Below are 21,618 nucleotides of genomic sequence, written 5' to 3'. Positions count from 1 at the left end.
CTCCTAAATATAATACATACATACCAGCAGGGCATGGTAGAAGTCCTTAGGAAGTCCTTACAGTACTGAAAAAATGCATTTTATCCACCAAGATTACTGTACCTTGCTAAGGTATTTTTCACAAGTGAATGATAAAGGACAAATGCACGAAAATACTTCCAGAGTGGTGCAATTAAAAGAATAAACCTCCACCATACATATCCGACAAAACTACTGAAAAGTTTTAGTCCAAAAAATACAAACATTATCGAACAAGAAAAATACACAGAATGTATAAAAGTTTCTAGTAAGACAATAGACTGGTAATGGCAGAATTTTAAATTCTGGGTAGACATCTGGCTGGTAGGTTTTTAACTCTGTCATTTCAGTGCCTGGGACTGGGAGTTTCCTTGACTCTCCCCATGTACTGACCCGATTCATGTGTGGACCAGCTCAGGTGCCATTACACCATGTCATATGTCTCCATGTTCATGTCCTGTCTCCTGTCTCCTGGCTGTTCTCTGGTCAACATGGCATCCAAATTCATTCAGCAATCCATTGGAGCTGAATTGGTTTGTTACATTGTTTTTGTCCTTTGTTTCCTCTGTGGTCTGTTTCCTGTGTTGTGTATTTGCTGGCTGCAGGTCTTTGAAATTAGCCACCTGTACAACACTAGCATTCCAATAAAAACTCTTTTATCACCACTGATCGAGCCTCCATGGTCAAAACTATTTCCATTAGAGAGTGCAATCAGCACCAGAGTAGCCCAGAAGGAAATGTAAATAGGAAAGGGACAACATAATATTCATTCCTTAATCTTGATCCTAACACAGGGAGGTGATGTGACTATAGGCCATGGAGGAAATTCTGCCCTTGCCCCTCAAGCACTTGTCTATCTCTGGGATTGGGTACACACCATCTGCTACTAGCAGATAGTCTTGTGTGTCCCTTTCCCATCCCTTCCCAGCATCTCTCCCACCCAATCTTCACCCCCCACCGAAGTTGAAAAGTTCATTTTCGACATGACAACTTGTACTTCTCATTGTTGCAACGGGTCCACCTGTATCCTTATTTAAGGGAGTTGTGTTTCCCCTTCCACTGCACAAATTATATCGACACCACATAGTGAAAGCAGGGGTTATACTGTGGGGGAGGGACATACAAAGCAACAAAGAAATAATCTCATAAATGCGTTAGAAACAAAATGCATGAAAGAAAAAAACATTTAAATATATATCTTAGGGTTCATTTTCCTAACATCACCTTATCTGAAATTTTCTGCTTGATTCATACATATACGAGATATTGCAAATTAGGGAAACCATGGGACCTGTTTCTTTGGTCTTGGCTTACTTCACTTAATATAATTTTTTCCAAGTCTTTCCATTTCCTAAAAAATGGGACAATGCCATTCTTTCTGATGGAGGTATAGAATTCCATTGTGTATATATACCATATTTTCTTGATCCATTCATCTACTGAGGGGCATCTGGGTTGGTTCCATATCTTAGCTCACCAACAACGAAGTAAGGTTCCCTTCTGTCCACATCCACTCCAACATCGATTGTTATTAGAGTTCTTGATTTTTGCCATTCTAACTGGTTTGAGGTGGTATCTTAATGTAGTTTTGATTTGCATTTCTTTTATGGCTAGGGCGGTTGAGCATTTCTTCATGTGTCTATTGGCCATCCTTCTTTCTTCTTCAGAGAAGTTTCTCTTTAAGTCTTTAGCCCACTTATTTATAGGGCATTTGTTTCTTTGAGGATTTGTTGTAGGGGGATTTAATTTTTTGAGTTCCAAGTATATTTTAGATATGAGACCCTTGTCCGTTGTATGGCTAGTGAAGATCTTCTCCCAATCCTTAGGCTTTCTATTGATCTTGCTAGCTATGTCCTTTGCCATGCAGAAGCTCTGCAACTTCATGCAATCCCATTTGTCCAACCTTTCTTTGATTTATTTTGTTTCCGGGTCTCTATTAACAAAATTTCGGCCTGCGCCAAGGAAACCTAGGGTTTCTCCTATTCCATCCTGTAAAGTTTTCAGAGTGTCTGCTTTGACTTCAAGGTCTTTGATCCATTTGGAGTTGATTCTGGTGCAGGGTGATATATAAGGATCTAGCTTAACTTTGTACAAGTAGTTAACCAATTTTGCCAGCACCATTTACTGAAGAGGCTGTCTTTCTTCCATTCTATTTTTTTAGCTCCCTTATCAAAGATTAGATGGCTATAGGTCTGTAAGTTAATTTCTGGGTTTTCAATACTATTCCATTGGTCCTGAGGTCTTTTCTTGTGCCAATACCAAGCTGTTTTGATTACTATGGCTTTATAGTAGAGTTTGAAGTTTGGTATTGATATTCCTCCAGCAGTGTTCTTTCCGTTGAGGAGCATTTTTGCTATTGGGGGTCTTTTATTGTTCCATATGAATTTTTGGATTGCCTCTTCTATTTCCTTGAAGAATGAGGGTGGAATTTTGATAGGTATCGCATTGAATTTGTAGATAGCCTTGGGAAGTATTGCCATTTTTACGATGTTAATCTTGCCAATCCAGGAGCATGGGAGATTTTCCCATTTTTTAAAGTTCTGTTTTGATTTCCTTTTTCAAGCTTTTAAAGTTTTCATCATCGAGGTCTTTCACTTCTTTGGTTAAGTTAATTCCTAGGTATTTTATTTTTTGTGGCGCTATTACAAATAGAGTTGCTTTCCTAATTTCAGCCACACTTTTCTTATTGTTGGCATACAGAAAAGCCATTGATTTTTGGGGGTTAATTTTATACCCTGCTACTTTGCCAAAGTTTTGAATCAGCTTGAGTAATTTGGGAGTGGAGTGTATGGGATTCTTTATGTACAAGATTATGTCATCTACAAAGAGAGATACTTTTATTTCTTCCTTTCCTATTTGGATCCCCTTTATGTTTGCATCTTGTCTTATTGCTGTAGCTAGGCATTCTAATACTAGATTGAAGAGAAGTGGAGAGAGTGGACATCCTTGTCTTGTTCCTGAGTTAAGAGGGAATGGCTTTTTTTTTTCACCATTAAATACAATTTTCTCCTTTCTCCTTCACAAATTAAACCATCAAATACAGTGAAACCAAGTGTTATACCATGAGGGAAGGCCATACCAAGCAACAAACAAATCACCTTATAAATATGTTAGAAACAATTGCATGAAAGCAAAAATATTTGAATCCTTATCTTGGAGTTCCTTTCACCTAACATCAATTTATCTGACCTTTCCTGCTTGTCTCAGACATATACTAGTTATTGCAAACAAGGGAAATCATGGGCCCTATGTTTTTTTGGGCCTGGCTTTCTTCACTTAATATAATTTTTTCCAAGTCTTTCCTGCCACAGCACACCACCAGCTACAGACCTCGTGAGTAACCCAACTGGGTCTAATCTCTGGGGGTGGCAATTCCATGTGGAATCCCAAAGCCCTCTGACCCAAATCCACTTCCAAAAGAAGGGATCATACCAGCACAAAACACGGCCATAAGCTTTGTTCCTAAGGCTGGTGTGGCTACCTGGAAAAGCCTGGGACGCAGCTGCAGGCCTATGATAGCAGTCTACAAACCTGAAACCCCCAAAACTCCCTGCCACCAGACCTGAGAGTGTGACTCTAGATAACAGGCACCCTCTCCTATCAAAAGGCCATCTACTCCCAACCAAGCCACAAGGAAAGTTGACTACAGCAAGACATACAATGTTCTATCAGGAATCTGCTCTGAGATCTATGGGGAGACTAAAGCTCCCCTAAAGAACTCCCCAAAAAACAATTCTTCAGTTTTTATTCTTGTTTTTTTTGTTTTGTTAGGCTTTATGTCTGATCTTTTGTTGGTTGTTTTTATTTCTACGTATTATTTAAGTGTACGATTTAAGTGTATTGTGATTTAGGATTTGCTATTTCTCTTAAAGCTTCTATTTTTCATTATTATTTGGTTTCTTCTTCCACTTTCTGATCTAATTTGTCAGATTTTTATTCTTTATTTTCTTCTAACTCTCCCTTTCTCCTCTCTCTCCACATTATACTAATACTCCATCAGAGCTACCCTGCCTAGTTCTATACACAAAGTAAGGCCTCCTTCTACGTGTGTAAACAATAATTACAGGAGTTAACTTAGATTAAGCGACTCTCTAATAATATTTGAAAAATCTTTCTCTAATCTCAGCAACTTTCCAAATACACTTCTTTTTCTTACCTTCATCTCGATCTCTAAGCTACTCCCTACATAACGTTTCTTCAAATTCTTTTCCACCTCTGACACTTGATAACAAGGTCTTTATTCTCATTGTACTACATACATATACCCCTCCCCCAAGCTGTTCTTATCCCTCTACTATCATTATACCCAAGTTCTTTTCTGAACTTGAAATCATATCTCTCCAATCCTAACCCTTCAATTCTCCATCTGCTCCAGCCCACTGATTCCTAACGGTTAATATATGAACCAACTTACATTTGGTTCTATATTTGACCACAAAATTGGTTCCATTTGACTATTTTGAGTACAAGGGGACCATCTTGTTAACTCTAAGGAGCAGAGTACTTATCACCCAAACCCAGGATGTCACAAGTTGCAACTATACATAATCTTGACCCTGAAGCCACAATATCCCTCTCCAAGCAAAGAAAAAGAGAGCTAAATAGGAAAACACTTACACATAACTTTGAAACCTTAAGATCTATATATGTACATGACACTGGGTTGGCTCCGCTCCCCCTCCCCCATAAAAAGACTGTCCTACTGTCATACCAATGTGATTCTTGTCTCCAAATGGGTAGAACCAACTGCAGAAACACAAGGAATATGGCCAATCAAAAACCTCAAAACTATCTCCACACAAACAAGCTACAGAACAGTCCCAGAATAACCTAGAGGATAATGTTCATGATAGATTAACTGCAAGGCTAGTAAACCTGCTGAATGAAAAATTGGATACCCTGAATAGGTTATTCTGAGAGTGTGATGAGGCCAACCAGAAGCTAATAGATGACTTCATAGCCTCCAGAAATAAAAAGATAAAGGAACTCCAGCAGAGGAATAAAGAAGCTAATGAAAAGATAAGGACCCAGATTAAGGAGTGGAAAGAAAAGTCTGGCAACCAATGCCAGAAGGTAAGGCAATCTATTCAAGACTTAAAAGAAAACTTTAATAAGGAGTTGGCCACCATTAAGAAAGAACAGCAATAAGAAGGGTGATAGAAAGTGAAGTAAAATGTCTTCAAAGAAAAATGGAGGAGGCTGAAGAAAGAATGTTGGATGCTGAGGACAGTTTAGACCAGACATTCCATTGTGACATCACAAACTCTCCAGTGTGACATATCATTGTCATTATGACACCATAAGCTCAATTTGACATCACAATATGACAATGACATCATAGCATTATGACATGACATTGTCACTGTGGCATCATATACAAATTGTGAATGCCTATTCTGGGATTGATTTCTATTTCAAATATGTCATATGGGTTGATAACAGAAACCCATTGTGACCTCATAGCCATTGTGAGATCACAATCCATTTGTCACATCACATTGCCATATTGATATTACTAACATACTGTGACTTCACAAAAATGTTTTGTCTTCATAAATTTTGTAACGTCACCATTTTGATATCTGAGGCACTTTGTGAGCACACAAATTGTTTTCGACCTCATAATTTTTAAGGTATGACATGTGATATCAGAAATCCACTGTGACATGACCCTTGTGTCATTATACTGCCAGACGTCATGACCGCAATATCACATTTTGACACCACCAACCTCTTAGTACTTCATCAATGTTGTGACAACAAATAACTTTGGAGACATCACAGTCCCTGTGTGAACTCATATACTCATTTTGAACAAATGAGAATTGAGTTCCAGCATTCCATTTTGACATCACCAACCCACTGAGACAACACAAAGTATTGTGACATTAACACTAGTATGGCATTCTGAAATAATTGTGACATCAAACATTATTTTGAAATGATATTGTGACATCACTATGCCATCATGATATCACTGTCCCATTGTGTTTTCAAAAATCTAGTATGAGCTCATAACATTTTAGAAAATTCTTGCTGTTTGGGACTTCAAGCTCCTTCTGTGAATGTCTATTTTTACTGTAAACTACTACCAATTAAATTTGGACCTATTTTTTAAATTTTATTTTATTTTATTTGAGAACATACTGTACAGAGGGGTTACAATTACATGGGCAGGATAATGCATACATTTCTTACCAAGCATTGCAGCCTCCTCCTTTGTTTACCCTTCACCTCCCTTCCCATCCTCCCCCCTCCCCCCCAACCAATCATACCCCCCTCCCCCCACACACACCGACATTGTAAAGCTGGTTTTGACATGACATTTTGTACTTCTCATTGTTGCAACAGGTCCACCTGAATCCTTAAACGACTTGTTTGTTCCCATCTCCTCCACATGTTATACTGACATCAAATATAGTGAAAGTGGGGGTTACACTGTGGGAGAGGGACATACAAAGCAACAAAGAAATAATCTTATAAATGCGTTAGAAACACATGCATGAAAAAAACGAAAACATTAAAATACATATTTAAGGGTTCATTTTCCTAACATCACATTATCTGACCTTTTCCGCTTGACTCATACCTGTACTAGATATTGCAAATAAGGGAAACCATGGGACCTATGCTTCTTTGGGCCTGGCTTACTTCACTTAACATAATTTTTTCCAAACCTTTCCATTTCCTAACAAATGGGGAAATGTCATTCTTTCTGATGGAGGCATAGAATTCCATTGTGTATATATACCACATTTTCTTGATCCATTCATCTACTGAGGGGCACCTGGGTTGGTTACATATCTTAGCTATGGTAAATAATGCTGCAATACCATAGTTGTGCTGGTAGCTTTAGTGTGGTCTTGTTTGTAAACATTTGGGTAAATGCCCAAAAGTGGGATTGCTGGATCATAGGGGAGATCTATGTGAAGTCTTTTGAGGAACCTCCATACTGCTTTCCAAAGTGGTTGAACAAGTTTACATTCCCACCAACAATGAAGTAAGGTTCCTTTCTGTCCACATCCCCTCCAGCATCTGTTGTTGTTAGAGTTCTTGATTTTTGCTGTTCTAACTGGAGTGAGGTGATATCTCAATGTTGTTTTGATTTGCATTTCTTTTATGGCTAGGGATGTTGAACATTTCTTCATGTGTCTATTGGCCATCCTTCTTTCTTCTTCAGAGAAGCTTCTCTTTAAGTCTTTCGCCCACTTATTTATTGGGCAGTTGTTTCTTTGAGGATTTGTTGTTGGGTGGTTTAATTTTTTGAGTTCCAAGTATATTTTAGATATGAGACCCTTGTCCGTTGTATGGCTAGTAAAAATCTTCTCCCAATCTGTGGCCTTTCTATTGATCTTGCTAGCTATGTCATTTGCCCTGCAGAAGCTCTGCAACCTTATGCAATCCCATTTGTCCAACCTTTCTTTGATTTGTTGTGTTTCCGGTCTCTATTCAGAAAATTTCGGCCTGAGCCAAGGAGACCTAGGGTTTCTCCTATTCCATCCTGTAATGTTTTCAGAGTGTCTGCTTTGAGTTCAAGGTCTTTGATCCATTTGGAGTTGATTCTGGTGCAGGGTGATATATAAGGATCTAGCTTTAGTTTTCTACATGTAGTTAACCAATTTTGCCAGCACCATTTACTGAAGAGGCTGTCTTTCTTCCATTCTATTTTTTTAGCTTCCTTATCGAAGATTAGATGGCTATAGGTCTGTAGGTTCATTTCTGGGTTTTCAATTCTATTCCATTGGTAAATTTGGACATATTGGGATATTACAAACTCATTGTGACATCAGAAACCCGTTGTGACCTCATCACCACTGTGACATCACAAAAAAATTTGGGATCTAGAATGCCATTATAACTCACCAAACCATTGTGACATCACAAACCTATTGTGACCTCATGACTAGTATGGCATCACCAACTAATTGTGACATCAATGATCATGACATAACTATGATGTCACAATGACAATGTGAGGTCTTAGTGCTATGATGTCATTATATTTTCTGAAACCACAATGAGGGGATGAACCACTGGTGATGATTTCTCAAAGGGTATGTGGTGTTACAATTGCATCTCTGATCTCAATTTTCATGAGTTCACAATGAGGATATGTGTATTGAAAGGAACTGTGATGTCACAAAGGCCATTTTTTTTAAAGGTGCTCAGATGTCATAATAGTTTTGGACTGTCACAGTGTTGATGAAGTCAGAATGGAATTGTGATGTCACAACTAGTTTCTAGTATCACAATAAAATTGCAATTTCAATTGCTTCTAGTACAAAATGAGAATACGAGTTCACAAAGGAGCTTGAAGCTCCAAATCCATTGAGTTTTGTAAAATGTTATGAGTTCATACGAGGTTTTTTAAAACACAATGGGACAACTATATCACAAAGGCAATGTGATGTCACACTATCATATCATAATAATGTTTTGTCACAGTTGTTTGGTGATTCAATAATAGTAATGAGGTAATAATAGCTTTGTGATGTCACAATGGGTTGGTAATGTCAAAATGGCATGCCAAATCACAATTGTCATTAACTCACAATGAATATATGAGATCAGAAAAGGACTATGATATCTACAACAGCATGTGTCACAAATGTTCTGAATTCCTAAGCGATATTAGATTTCACAATGTGCACAATAGTCATGTCTGGCAGTATCATATCACAGTGGTCATGATGTCACAGTGGATTTGTAATATCACATCACACCTGAAATATTTTGAAATAAAAAAAGATTATGAGCTCACAAAGAGCCACCGATATAACAATGGCTGCATGCCAAAAAATTACAGAGGCAGGACAGGTTGGTGATCTCAAAGTGGGTTAGTGATATCACCATGGCAATGTGATGTCATAAGGGGATTGTGTTGTGACAAGGGTTATGAGTTCACAATAGGTTTCTGCTATCAACACACATGCCGCATTTGAATTAGAATGAAATCACAGAATAGGCACTGCCAATGTATCTATGGCATCACAATGTCAATCTGATGTCATAATGCTACGATGTAATTGTAGTTTGGTGATATCACAATGAGCTGATGGTGTCATAATGACAGTGTCATATCATACTGGTGATAATGTGATGGAGGGTTTGTGATGTTACAATGGCATGTCTGTTCTCAATTGTCCTGAGTTCATGATGATATGGGTACACAAAGCAATTGTGATGTTACAAATGCCATGTGTTTTTTCAAAGGTGTTAAGAGGTCAAAATAAGTTTGGGTTGTCACAATGTAATCATGATGTCACAATAGCAATGTGACGTCACAGAGGTAATGAGGTAACTTGGGTTTGTGACATCAAAAAGAGTTTTTAATATCAGAATATGTCCAATATCAATTGCTACTATTTCACTATGAGGATACGAGTTAACGAGGAACTTGAAATCCCAAAGGTCATGAATTTTCTAAAATGTTATGAAGTCTTAATCAGATTGTGAAAACTCAATGGGACAATGATATCACAATGGCAATGTGATGTAAAAATATCATGTCTTAACAATGTACTGATGTCACAATTGGGTGGTGATGCCATACTGGTGATGAGGACACAATGGTTTTGAGATGTCACAATGGGTTGGTGATGTCACTATAGAATGCCGGATCTCAATTTTCATTTTTTTAATGAGTATATGAAATCACAAGGGGACTGTTATACCTCCAAAGGCATGTTTTGTCACAAATGTTCTTCAGGCCTAACAGGTTTGTGATGTCACAATACTTTAGTGATATAACAATGGCAACGTGATATCACAATGGGTTTGTGATTTCACAGTGGTTATGAAGTCACAATGGAATATTGATGTCACAATGAGTTTGTAATATCCAAATCACACCCAAATTCAAATGCTAGTAGTTCACAATGAGGATAGGAGTACACAGCTAAAGCTTGAAATCCCAAAGGCTATACATTTTCTAAATTATTGTGAAGTCACAACTGATTTGTGAAAACCCAATCGGACAGCGATATCACAATGGCAATATGATGTCACAATATCATGCCATAATAATGTTTTGATATCACAATTGGTTATGCCATACTGGTGGTGTAACAATATGTTTGTGAAATCACAATCAGTTGGTAATATAACAATGGAATGGCCGACCTCATTTACATTAATTCACAATGAGTATATGAGTTCAAAAAGAGACTTTGAAGTCTCCAATGGCATGTGTTATCATAAAAGTGATGAAGTCCTTACAGGTGTGGGATGTCACAATTTGACACTATACTCAGGACACCTAGCAGTGTGATGTTACAACAGTCATGAAGTCACAGTTTCTGATATCATGTCATACTTGATATATAATGAGGTCAAAAAACAGATTATGAGATCACAAAGGTTTAAGATATAACAATGGCAGCAGGTCAAAAGTATATGAGGACAGGATAGATTTGTGATGTCACAGTGGGTTAGTGATATCACAATGGCAATGTGATATCACACTGGATATGAAGTGACAATGGGTTTCTGATGTCAAAATTCATGCCACTTTTGAAATAGATTGAAGTCACAGAATAGGAATTCACAATGTGTCTAGGACATCACCATGACAAAGTGATGTCAAATGGCTATGATCGTCATTGTAGATTGGTGATGTCACAATGAGTTTGTGTCATAAAGACAATGGTATGACAATCGACCTGATGTCCCAAGGGGTGTGTGATGTTACATTTTCATGTGCACATCTCAACTGTTAGTTCACAATGAGAATACGGGTACACAAAGGAAGTGGGATATCACAAAGATCATGTGTTTATTTTTTTAAAGATTCTAACAAGTCATAATAGATTTGTCATTTCACAATGTGATCTTGATGTCACAATGGCAATGTCATGTCCCAATTGGTTTGTTATGTCACAATAGTGATGAGGTTACCTTTGGTTTGTGATGTCACAATGATTGTAATATCACACTCACAGATCAAAATTCAATTGCTGCTAGTTCACAATGAGTATACACTGTATGTGCTTCAGGTCCCAAGGGTCATGAATTTACTAAAATGTTATGAGGTCCTATTATACGTTTTTGAAAAATGATAGGACAGTAGTATTACAATACAATGTGATGTCACTATATCAATACATAATAATGTTTTGATGTCACATTTAGTTGGTGGTGCCATAATATTGATGAGGTTAAAATAGGTGTATATCACAATTTTCTGGCATTGTCACAATTAAATTCTGGGTCTCAATTGTCTTTAACTCACAATGAGTATATGAGTTTGCAAAGGGACTGTGATGTCTCCAAAGGCATATGTTATGACAAATGTGACGTCCTAAAAGTTTTGTGATGTCACAATGTGATACAAAGTTCAGGACCTCTGGCAGTGTGATGTCTCCGTGGTCTGAGGTCACTGTTGATTTCTGATATCACATTTCATACTTGAAGTATCATGATTTCAAACACAGATTATGAGTACACAAAATTCCTGATACCACAATGAATGCATGACACAAAAATTATGAGGATAGGACAGATTTGTTATGTGAGAGTGGGTTATTGAAATCACAATAACAATGTGATATGACAAAGGGATTGTGATGTCACAAAGCTAATGGAGTCACAATGGGTTTCTGACATCAACCAACATGCCACATTTGAGACAGAATGGAATCACAGAATAGGCATTCACAATGTTTCTAGGATGTCACAATGACAATGTGATGTCAAAATACAGATATAATTGTAGTTTTGTGACATTTTATTTAACAATTCATCTACAGAGGGGCAGCTGGGTTGGTTGTATATATTAATTACGGTGAATAATGCTGCAATAAAACATAGTTGTGTTGGTAGATTTCTTATGGCCTTGTTTCTGATTCTTTGGGTAAATGCTCAAAAGTGGGATGCTGGGTCAAAGGGGAGCTCTATGTGGATCTGTGGAGGGATCTTCATACTGCTTTCCAATATGAAGTTTCCACTCCCAGCAACAATGCAGTAAAGTTCCCTTTTGGACACATTCCCAACAGCATCGTTATTATTAGATTTTTTTTTTATTTTGTTGGTCATGTGGCCTGAACCATTGGACTGGGTGCTGTCCCTCAGGTCTTCAGCTGAAGGCTAGCGCTCTACCGTTTGAACCACAGAACCACTTCCAACTTTTTCTGCTTATGTGGTGCTGAGGAATTGAACTCAGGGCCTCATGCATGCAAGGCAAACACTCTACCACTGAGCCACCTTCCCAGCCACCAGATTTCTTGATTGTAGCCATTCTAACAGGGGTGAGGTGGAATCTCATTTTTTTTGGAAGAACAAAGAAAAGGTTTACTGCCAATAAGGGGACAGGCAGGTCCCCATCTTACCAGGTAAGAGGAAGTGAGAAGTGCTGGCTATTGTCTCAGGTGACCTTTTACTAATCCCATGTAGTAAAGGCAGCAATGATCAGCCCCTACCCCTTTCCCTGAGAGATCACATTGTGGGATTTTTATATCATTTTAATAGAGTAAGAAATTATATAAATTATTGTTTTGTATTTTCTTTTATTGTATATATTTTTATTGTAAAGATACTCTATAGAGGGATTATAATTACATGAGTAAGGTAATGAATACATTTCTTATTGAACATTGTTACCCCCTCCTTTGTTGTTATCCTACCATCCCTTCCCTCCCCACCTCCTCCACTCTTTCATCTCCCCTAAGTTCCTTTTCTACATAGTGTCTTGTACATATCATTGCTACAATGGGTCAACTTGTATCCTTATTTATGCATTATGTTATTTCCCTTTCCCTCCCTAAATTAGAAAAATGTATACACAAGATGCAGGGCACCAGAAACATTGAAAACAGCAGATATTCCATGGGGTAAAATATTCATAAGAAACTATCAGCACATTATAAATACATTAAAAACAATAGCAAGGAAGATAAAACCACTTGTGTCCTTATCTTGGGGTTCACTTCTCTAGTTTCATCTTACATGGTCATATGTACATAGTTTTTTTTACCTTTTCTGCTTGTTCTAGACAAATACTAGTAATTGCAAATAAGGGAAACCATGGGATCTCTGGTTATTTAGGCCTGTCTTAGTTCCCATAATATAAATTATTCCAAGCCTTTCCATTTCATAACAAATGGGGCCGAGTCATTCTTTCTGATGGAGGTATAGAATTCCATTGTATATATATTATGAGGTCAAACTATGTAAAAACACAATTGAACAGTGATATCACAATGGCAGTGTGATGTCAAAATATCATGTCATGATTTGATGTCACAATTAATTGGTGAGGCCATACTGGTCATAATAGGTTTGTAATGTCACAAAGGGTTTGTACTGTCACAATGGCATGATGGGTCTCAATTTTCTTTAATTCACAATGAGTATATGTGTTCACAAAGGTACCGTGGTGTCTCCAAAGGCATGTGTTGTCTCAAATGTTCTCAAGTCCTAACTGGTTTGTATTTTCATAATATAACACAATGGTCATGATATCTGGCACTGTGATGTCATAATGTTCAAGATGTCACAGTGGATTTTTAATATCACATGTCATATTTGAAATATTATGAGGCTAATACCAGAATATTAGCTCATAAAGGGCCTAAGATGCCAAAACAGATGCATGTTGCAAAATTTATGAGTACAGGACAGGTTTTTGATGCCACAATAGTTTAGTAATATCACAATGACAATGTGATGTCACAAAGTGATTATGATGTCACAATGGTTATGAGTTCAAAATGGGTTTCTGATATCAACCCACACACTTTCTTTTTACAGATAATCTCTTTGCTTTTGCTTGTTCCTAAATGTAGAAAAGACCGTCTCGGTTTCCTACCACGATTTCACAAACATGAAAAGTGAGATCTCCTCAGGGAATCAGGTTCTTTTTTTGGGGTGGGGTCCAGTCGAAGGGCTTGAACTCTGAGCCTTGGCACTGTCCCTCAGCTCCTATTTTCAAGGCTAGTGCTCTACCACTTGAGCCACAGAGACACTTCCGGCTTTTTTCTTTTTGCTTATGTGGTGCTGAGGATCAGGGACTCAGTTTCTTTGTATAAAGTATATTTCTAGTTGTAAAGATTCTTCAAGTGAGTAACTTCATAATTTCCTTAATTTTAATGAAAAGGAAGACAGAAAGGTTATTGGTGAAGTCTCAAGATTAAAGCAGTGGTATATCAAATTAAGTGTAGAGAATTTGAAAAGGTAAATCAGAGATAGGAGGTCTAATCTTATTCAAGTGATCTTTGATCAACTCAGCAAAACCTTAGATGAATTAAGACTGTCTGACCTGTTCATGCCTTTCTGGCCACTATTTTCCTTCCCTAGACTCTTGGATTTTCCCCCTCTATGTTAGTTCTATTTTTGTTGTCTACTGCTGCCTTTGGTTTGCTAACCTCTTGAGAAAATTCTTTTCCAGGACTTCTTCAGTGTTTCCCTTCCTGCTAATTCTTTCCCTTCTTAAAAAGTAGTCCTTTTCACTTTTTTTGTTGTTGTTGTTGGTTGTGGGGCTTGAACTCTGGGCCTGGGCGCTGTCCTTCAGCTCTTCAGCTCAAGTAGAGCGCTCTACCACTTGAGCTACAGCGTCACTTCCCAACAACAAATCCTCAAAGAAACAACTGCCCAATAAATAAGTGGGCGAAAGACTTAAAGAGAAGCTTCTCTGAAGAAGAAAGAAGGATGGCCAATAGACACATGAAGAAATGTTTAACATCCCTAACCATAAAAGAAATGCAAATCAAAACAACATTGAGATATCACCTCACTCCAGTTAGAACAGCAAAAATCAAGAACTCTAACAACAACAGATGCTGGAGGGGATGTGGACAGAAAGGAACCTTACTTCATTGTTGGTGGGAATGTAAACTTGTTCAACCACTTTGGAAAGCAGTATGGAGGTTCCTCAAAAGACTTCACATAGATCTCCCCTATGATCCAGCAATCCCACTTTTGGGCATTTACCCATATGTTTACAAACAAGACCACACTAAAGCTACCAGCACGACTATGTTTATTGCAGCATTATTTACCATAGCTAAGATATGGAACCAACCCAGATGCCCCTCAGTAGATGAATGGATCAAGAAAATGTGGTATATATACACAATTTAATTCTATGCCTCCATCAGAAAGAATGACATTGCCCCATTTGTTAGGAAATGGAAAGGTTTGGAAAAAATTATGTTAAGTGAAGTAAGCCAGGCCCAAAGAAGCATAGGTCCCATGGTTTCCCTTATTTGCAATATCTAGTATAGGTATGAGTCAAGCGGAAAAGGTCAGATAATGTGATGTTAGGAAAATGAACCCTTAAATATGTATTTTAATGTTTTCGTTTCTTTCATGCATGTGTTTCTAACGCATTTATAAGATTATTTCTTTGTTACTTTGTATGTCCCTCCCCCACAGTGTAACCCCCGCTTTCACTATATTTGATGTCAGTATAACATGTGGAGGAGATGGGGACAAACAAGTCGTTTAAGGATTCAGGTGGACCTGTTGCAACAATGAGAAGTACAAAATGTCATGTCAAAACCAGCTTTACAATGTCGGTGTGGGGGGGGGGGAGGGGGGTATGATTGGTTGGGGGGGAGGGGGGAGGATGGGAAGGGAGGTGAAGGGTAAACAAAGGAGGAGGTTGCAATGCTTGGTAAGAAATGTATGCATTATCCTGCCCATGTAATTGTAACCCCTCTGTACATCATGTTCTCAAATAAAATAAATAAAAAAACGTAGTCCTGAATTCTGTTGTGATATTATTTTCCTGTTTATTTCCCTACTTTCTTAACTAAGTCCTAAGAAAACTTTTAGTGTCCTTTATTCCTCGTCCTCTATTACCTTTTCATCAGTTTCTCTCTGAGGTCTAGCTCCTTAGAAGCAGACTTTGGGACATGGATTCAAATGCAAATAGCTTACATGGAAAATGATCCTGGGTCATACAATAGGAGAGGCACAACAGTGAGATAGGAAGAAGGCATCCATTGATGGTATGCAGTCAGAGCATCATTTTTATGCTGATGATTTCCAAATATTTGTCTCCAGCTTGTATCTCAACTTCAGAGTCCAAGTTCACAAATCTTCTGAAACCCAACTGCTACAAACATTGGCATAAGGAAAACATTCAAGACCTAGCACTCCTAATCCCTGAATATGTTGACATTGAGTAAGTTACTTCTCCAAGTTCCAGGCAATGCTTATGCAAGAACAGGGACAATAACAGTGCCATCAATATAAATGTCTTAATTATGAAATGAGGTTGTTTATGTTAAGTAGTAAGAGGAGTGCCTATTACACCGGAAGCAGTAAGTACTCACTCAGGATCTGCCATTGCTGATGTTATGATAACTTTCTCCACAAACCGATTTCTTTCTTTCTTTTTAAGAATTCGAAAGTCACGATTTATTAACTCCAAATGAAAAAATGTCTCTAGTCACTGTCTTTGAGATTTGCATGTGCCATTAAGAGAGATGTTTATGAGGAAACTTTAAAGTTGGTAAATCGATGGCACTGACATCACGCAAATCTAGAGGTCTATATTAACATCTCTCCACAAACTAATTTACTGTTACACATTCCATGTCTTTATTAATAGCAATTCCATCTATCACTTGCATCAGAAATTTTAAAGTGCTCCTAGAGTCCTCTTACTCTCAACATGAGGCACCACACCCTGCCAACTCCGACTCCCACATACTTCTTAAATTTGTCATTTCCTCTACATCATTCTACCTCTGCCTAATGCCAGCCCTCAGAATTCCTTGCTTAGTTTAGAATTCTTTGGAGGGTTATCTCTGACTACAGGTTGAATATAGTGTCTGACACAAAATAATCACTTAATAAATGTTTGAATGAATAAATATCATCAAATCATCTCTAATACAACAAATGATACCATAGTACTCTGGGTGCTTTGGAGTTGCCCTAGATTCCACATTTTAACCTCTGCCCTTTAACTTCTACCTTCAAATATACCTTGAATCTCAGCAGCTTTTAACACCACCCCTCACTTTGTTCTTCTTGACTTTTAAGGTGCCACAGCACCTTTCACTATTGAAAGGCCATCAATGAAAGAGCTTCACATACGTCCCAGGGGACCACATGGAGGCAAGCAGGCACAGGAGAAAGGTTATTACAAGGTTTATTAGAGAAGTCATATTTCCCTCAAGAGGGAGCACATGGCACCTGTCCATAAGCAGGTAGCAGGAGGGTCTGGGGCAGGAAGTGAGGTAGGTGGGAGCTCAGGTGGGCCTGGCAGAGAGAGGGAGAGGCCAGGTGTACGGCGAGAACTCTAGGCCTGGGAGCAGCTCAGGTCTGGGCTGAGTTGAGGACCAAACGTGAGCATAATGCTTATAACTAGGCCTTTTTTTGTTATCTTTCTGTGTTCTCTATTGACTTCTCTAACCTTATTGTTTCAGCTTCCCATTCCCTCACCTTGTTTTGGTCATAGTCACCTTTGTGACATTCCACCAACAAACAAAACGTTCAGTCTTTGTAATCGTAGTTTTCCTGGGTCTTCAACCAGTTGTGAATTTACAGTAGTTTATTTTTTGTGGGTACTGGGAGTAGAACTCAGGGCATGGGAGCTTTTGTACTCAAAACTAGCTTGCTACCACTTGAGCTACAGTGGCACTTCCTGTTTTTTGGTGTTCAATTAGAGATAGGAGTTCCATGGATTCTCCTGCCTGTGTTGGCTTCAAACCATGTTCCTCAGATCTCAGCCTTTTGAATAGCTAGAATTACAGGCATTAGCCACCAGTTCCCATCCATAGTTCAAAGTCTTAACTCTCCACAATTATCTCCTTCTCTATATTTTCACATCTTACTGTCTTTCTCCATCTTAGAATGTAAGCTTCTTAAAGTAGAGTTTATGGCTTCTTTTGATTGTCATCTAGATCTTAAGACCAAAGCTAGCATATAGCAGCACAAAAATAAATATTTGTTAATAAACATTTATTGATTACTCTTTAAAATGAACACTCAATAAGATGTACAAGAGGTTATATCAAAAAATGAACTTTACAAGTTGTGGGGGATGGGAGGGCAGGGACGGTAAGGGGAAACAAAGGAGGAGGCAACAATGCTTGATAAGAAATGTATTTATGGGCTGGGAAGGTGGCTCAGTGGTAGAGCGCTTGCCTTGCATGCATGAGGCCCTGGGTTCGATTCCTCAGCACCACATAAGCAAAAAGAAAAAAAGACGGAAGTGGCGCTGTGGCTCAAATGGTAGAGTGCTAGCCTTGAGCTGAAGAGCTAAGGGACAGTGCCCAGGCCCAGAGTTCAGGCCCACAACTGGACCCAAAAAAAAAAAAAAAAAAAGAAATGTATTCATTACCTTGTGTATGCAATATCAATATCCATAGGTAAACATCAACTATCTTTTATAGGTAAGAATAAGAATTGAACTTGGAAAATTAGAAAACTGATTAATATGATATTTCTACCTTACTCCTTTTTTGAAAATTCCTTTATTGCCAATAAAATGTGGGGTATTTAAAGAAATACAAAAATTTCCTAATGTAAAGCAAATTGCTATATGTTTACTGGGATAAAATGCCCAGCAGCAATCTTAAGGAAAAAAAAAATCTTATAACCAGGGTGAATTCAAACACAACCTTCTATTATTCAAGTCACTCAGTAGACAAAGAACCGTTTAACATAATATATAATGAATATTCTTTCATTTCTCAACAAATTACAGCAATACTAACACCTTCATGAAATAGAGCATTTCAAGTTTAATATATTTGATGACTGAGTTGAAATTAGATGAAAAGCGCAGGGGTGTTATCGACAGATGTTCCTAGTTTAGGGGACAAAAGCTGCTCTGGAAATTGCAGGTGTCATAGACATGTCATAGCCTCCACCTTGCACTTGTCCTGGAAATTCTCAGCAAGTTTCTTACATTCTCTTGATTTCCCTTGAGAATCCCTGTACCAAAAAGAGCTCTTATGGTAAACTTGAGCTGAGAAACAAATTGAATCAAGAACACGCCCATTATTCCCATTACCAGAGTATACTGCTTCTTTTAATTATAGCACAGAGATTTATTTTGAGATATTTGAGAGGAAGAGAAACTACAAGAATAATTTTTAGGACAGGGACAAGAAAATGTGAGGAGAGCTCTAGGCCACATGGTGTGATAATTTGGCAACATAAACCCTTTTAGATTTCTACTTAGGTCAATAATGACAAAATAGAATATGTGAACTGTTTAAAGGTAAAGATTTCAGGTTCATATGTCAAAACCAAAATTAAACAAAAATAAATATATATTTTGAATTGCTCATATAGCACAAAGGCTAAGCAACATGTTTATTTTGTTTCCCTGAACTGTAAAATGACAAATTTGAGATCTTAGAAAAATTAATGATGGAGGAGAAGCCTGGTGTCTCATGCCTGTAATCCAATCTACTGAGGAGGTAAATATTGGGAGGGTTGTGGTTCAAGGTCAGCCTGGGTAAAAAGTTGGAGACTCCATCTCAACCAATAAAAACTGGGTGTAATGGCCTATGCCAAGTTTAAGTGGGAAAGGTAAACAAGAGGGTCTAGAATAGTCCAGGCATAGACCAGAAGATCTCTTTAGAAAAATAACTGAAACAAAAACAACTTGGGGAATGGCTTAATTGGTACAACACTTGCAGGGCAAAACCATGAGCTCAAAATGCAGTACTGAAAAAAAAGGAAATGAAAAGTTATATTTTAGTTTATTCTTCCTAAATATTGAAATTTTTCATTTTCTTTTAGATATCACAATGACAATAAAACGTACAAAGCATTTGGCTATTATGGTAGACAATTCTAGTTGTTGACATCGAATTTTTCTGTTCTTTCTAGGCATCCAGCTAGACTGAATTTATTGCTGACAGTATCTTAAAGTTACTGCAATGTGACTCCACTCAATAGAATGAGAGCAAAGAAAATGCATACTCCTTTAGGGCCAGTCCATAACAGGTACCTTGTGTAGTTGTCTCTGTCATTTTCCCTTCAGGTTTGACAAAAATGAAAGTAATGTTCTTGAAAACAACTTAATGAAGTTGTTAAAGCCACAGGATGAAAGAATATGAATCTTTTAATCATTTTGTAGGAAGTTATTTTTCAATCAGTCTTTGACCTCAGTGAAGGAAAATTTCTCTCAAATGGACCCTCTGAGATATGGGAATTTATTTTATTTTATTGTAGTGTTTATTTTTTGCCAGACCTGGGGCTGGAACTCAGGGTCTGGGCACTGTCTCTGAGCTCCTTCTGCTCAAGGCTAGTGCTCTATCACTTGAGCCACAGTGCCACTTCTGAATTTTTCTGTTTATGTGATACTGAGGAATCAAACCCAGGGCTTCATGCATGCAAGGCAAGAATGCTATCACTAAGCCACTTTCCCAGATATGGGAATTTCTTTTATTAACTACATCACCTTACCAAATACAGCAGGTTAGAATGATTAGAAATTAAAGTTCCTATTAGTTCTGTAACCAGCTTTTCATTGTGGTGAGAATTTTAAACTTCATAGTTTTATATTTTTCTCACTCTATATGTACAGTTTCAACAATAATTCCCCATTGGGAAAATTTTGTTTCCACTGGTATTATATCTTCCATAACTGCCCTGACTGAATGTTTCATCAGAGCCAGGGATTTGTGTACTGAAAACTTTTTTTAGGTTAGTTAACAATGAAATTTAAAACTATGGGCATTAATTAAAAGGAAAATGAAGATAAAGTACATTCATTATGTTAATTCCAAGGTTCACAATCATTTTTTTCCAAAAGGTATCCCAAAATAAACACCTTTCAAATAAATTGTTTGGAAATCAGGACACAAATTATCATTTTTATTCTGTTGGCATAAAGATAGCTCTTTGAAAAATGAATAATGACCAGTCTTCAAAAAAGACAAAATATATCACCTTGGTGTTCTCTCATAAACACATTGTCAGATGATAGCTTTATCTTACATGCCTACTGACTAAAGACAGACAATCTCCCCCACCCCTTTTAAACAAAGGTGTTATTCAGAGACACAATCATAGGTCACAGTATAATTCTCTATACAAGAAAGTTTTATTTTTCAATCCTATAATTTCCATTTTAATGCTATGAATACTTTTGTTACTGGTTCTAAACAAAGATTCTCATATAAGGAATTAATCAATCACAGTTCCAAAGTCACACTCTGCAAATGAGAAAACAAACTGCTCTGGGCTTTACAAATTGAAGATTATGAAAATAAATTCTAAGGTGTTCACTCATGCATGAAATTCTATCACTCTATCAGCACTCAATTTGTATATGTGAATATTTATGAACCCCTGGAGGTTTATAAGTAACATGAATGAGAATTTTTGGTAAAAAAAAGGCTGGGAAGATAATTTTACCTAAAATTTGAAGAAAAGCTCAACTCCTAAATGTGCTAAACTTCCTTTGGAACAGACATATAAACTTTAGTTCTTGTCAAGGTATTAACTGATTCATTGGTATCTTGCTTTCTTTCTTGCTTAATGTACCCACCAAAGCAGTGACTCCTGAGTATTCCAAAGCTTTACAAAATGGAGCTGGACATTTGATTACTATCAGTAGTGAATTACTGGTTGGCACTAAGTCTCAGGTGCCTTTCAGAGACAATCCATTTTGCTTCACATTTCTCATTA

Source organism: Dipodomys merriami, unplaced genomic scaffold (assembly GCF_024711535.1).
Source record: "Dipodomys merriami isolate MVZ:Mamm:240054 unplaced genomic scaffold, mDipMer1.0.p SCAF_580, whole genome shotgun sequence".
Lineage (NCBI taxonomy): Eukaryota > Metazoa > Chordata > Mammalia > Rodentia > Heteromyidae > Dipodomys > Dipodomys merriami.
Note: the sequence above shows the minus strand (reverse complement) of the source record.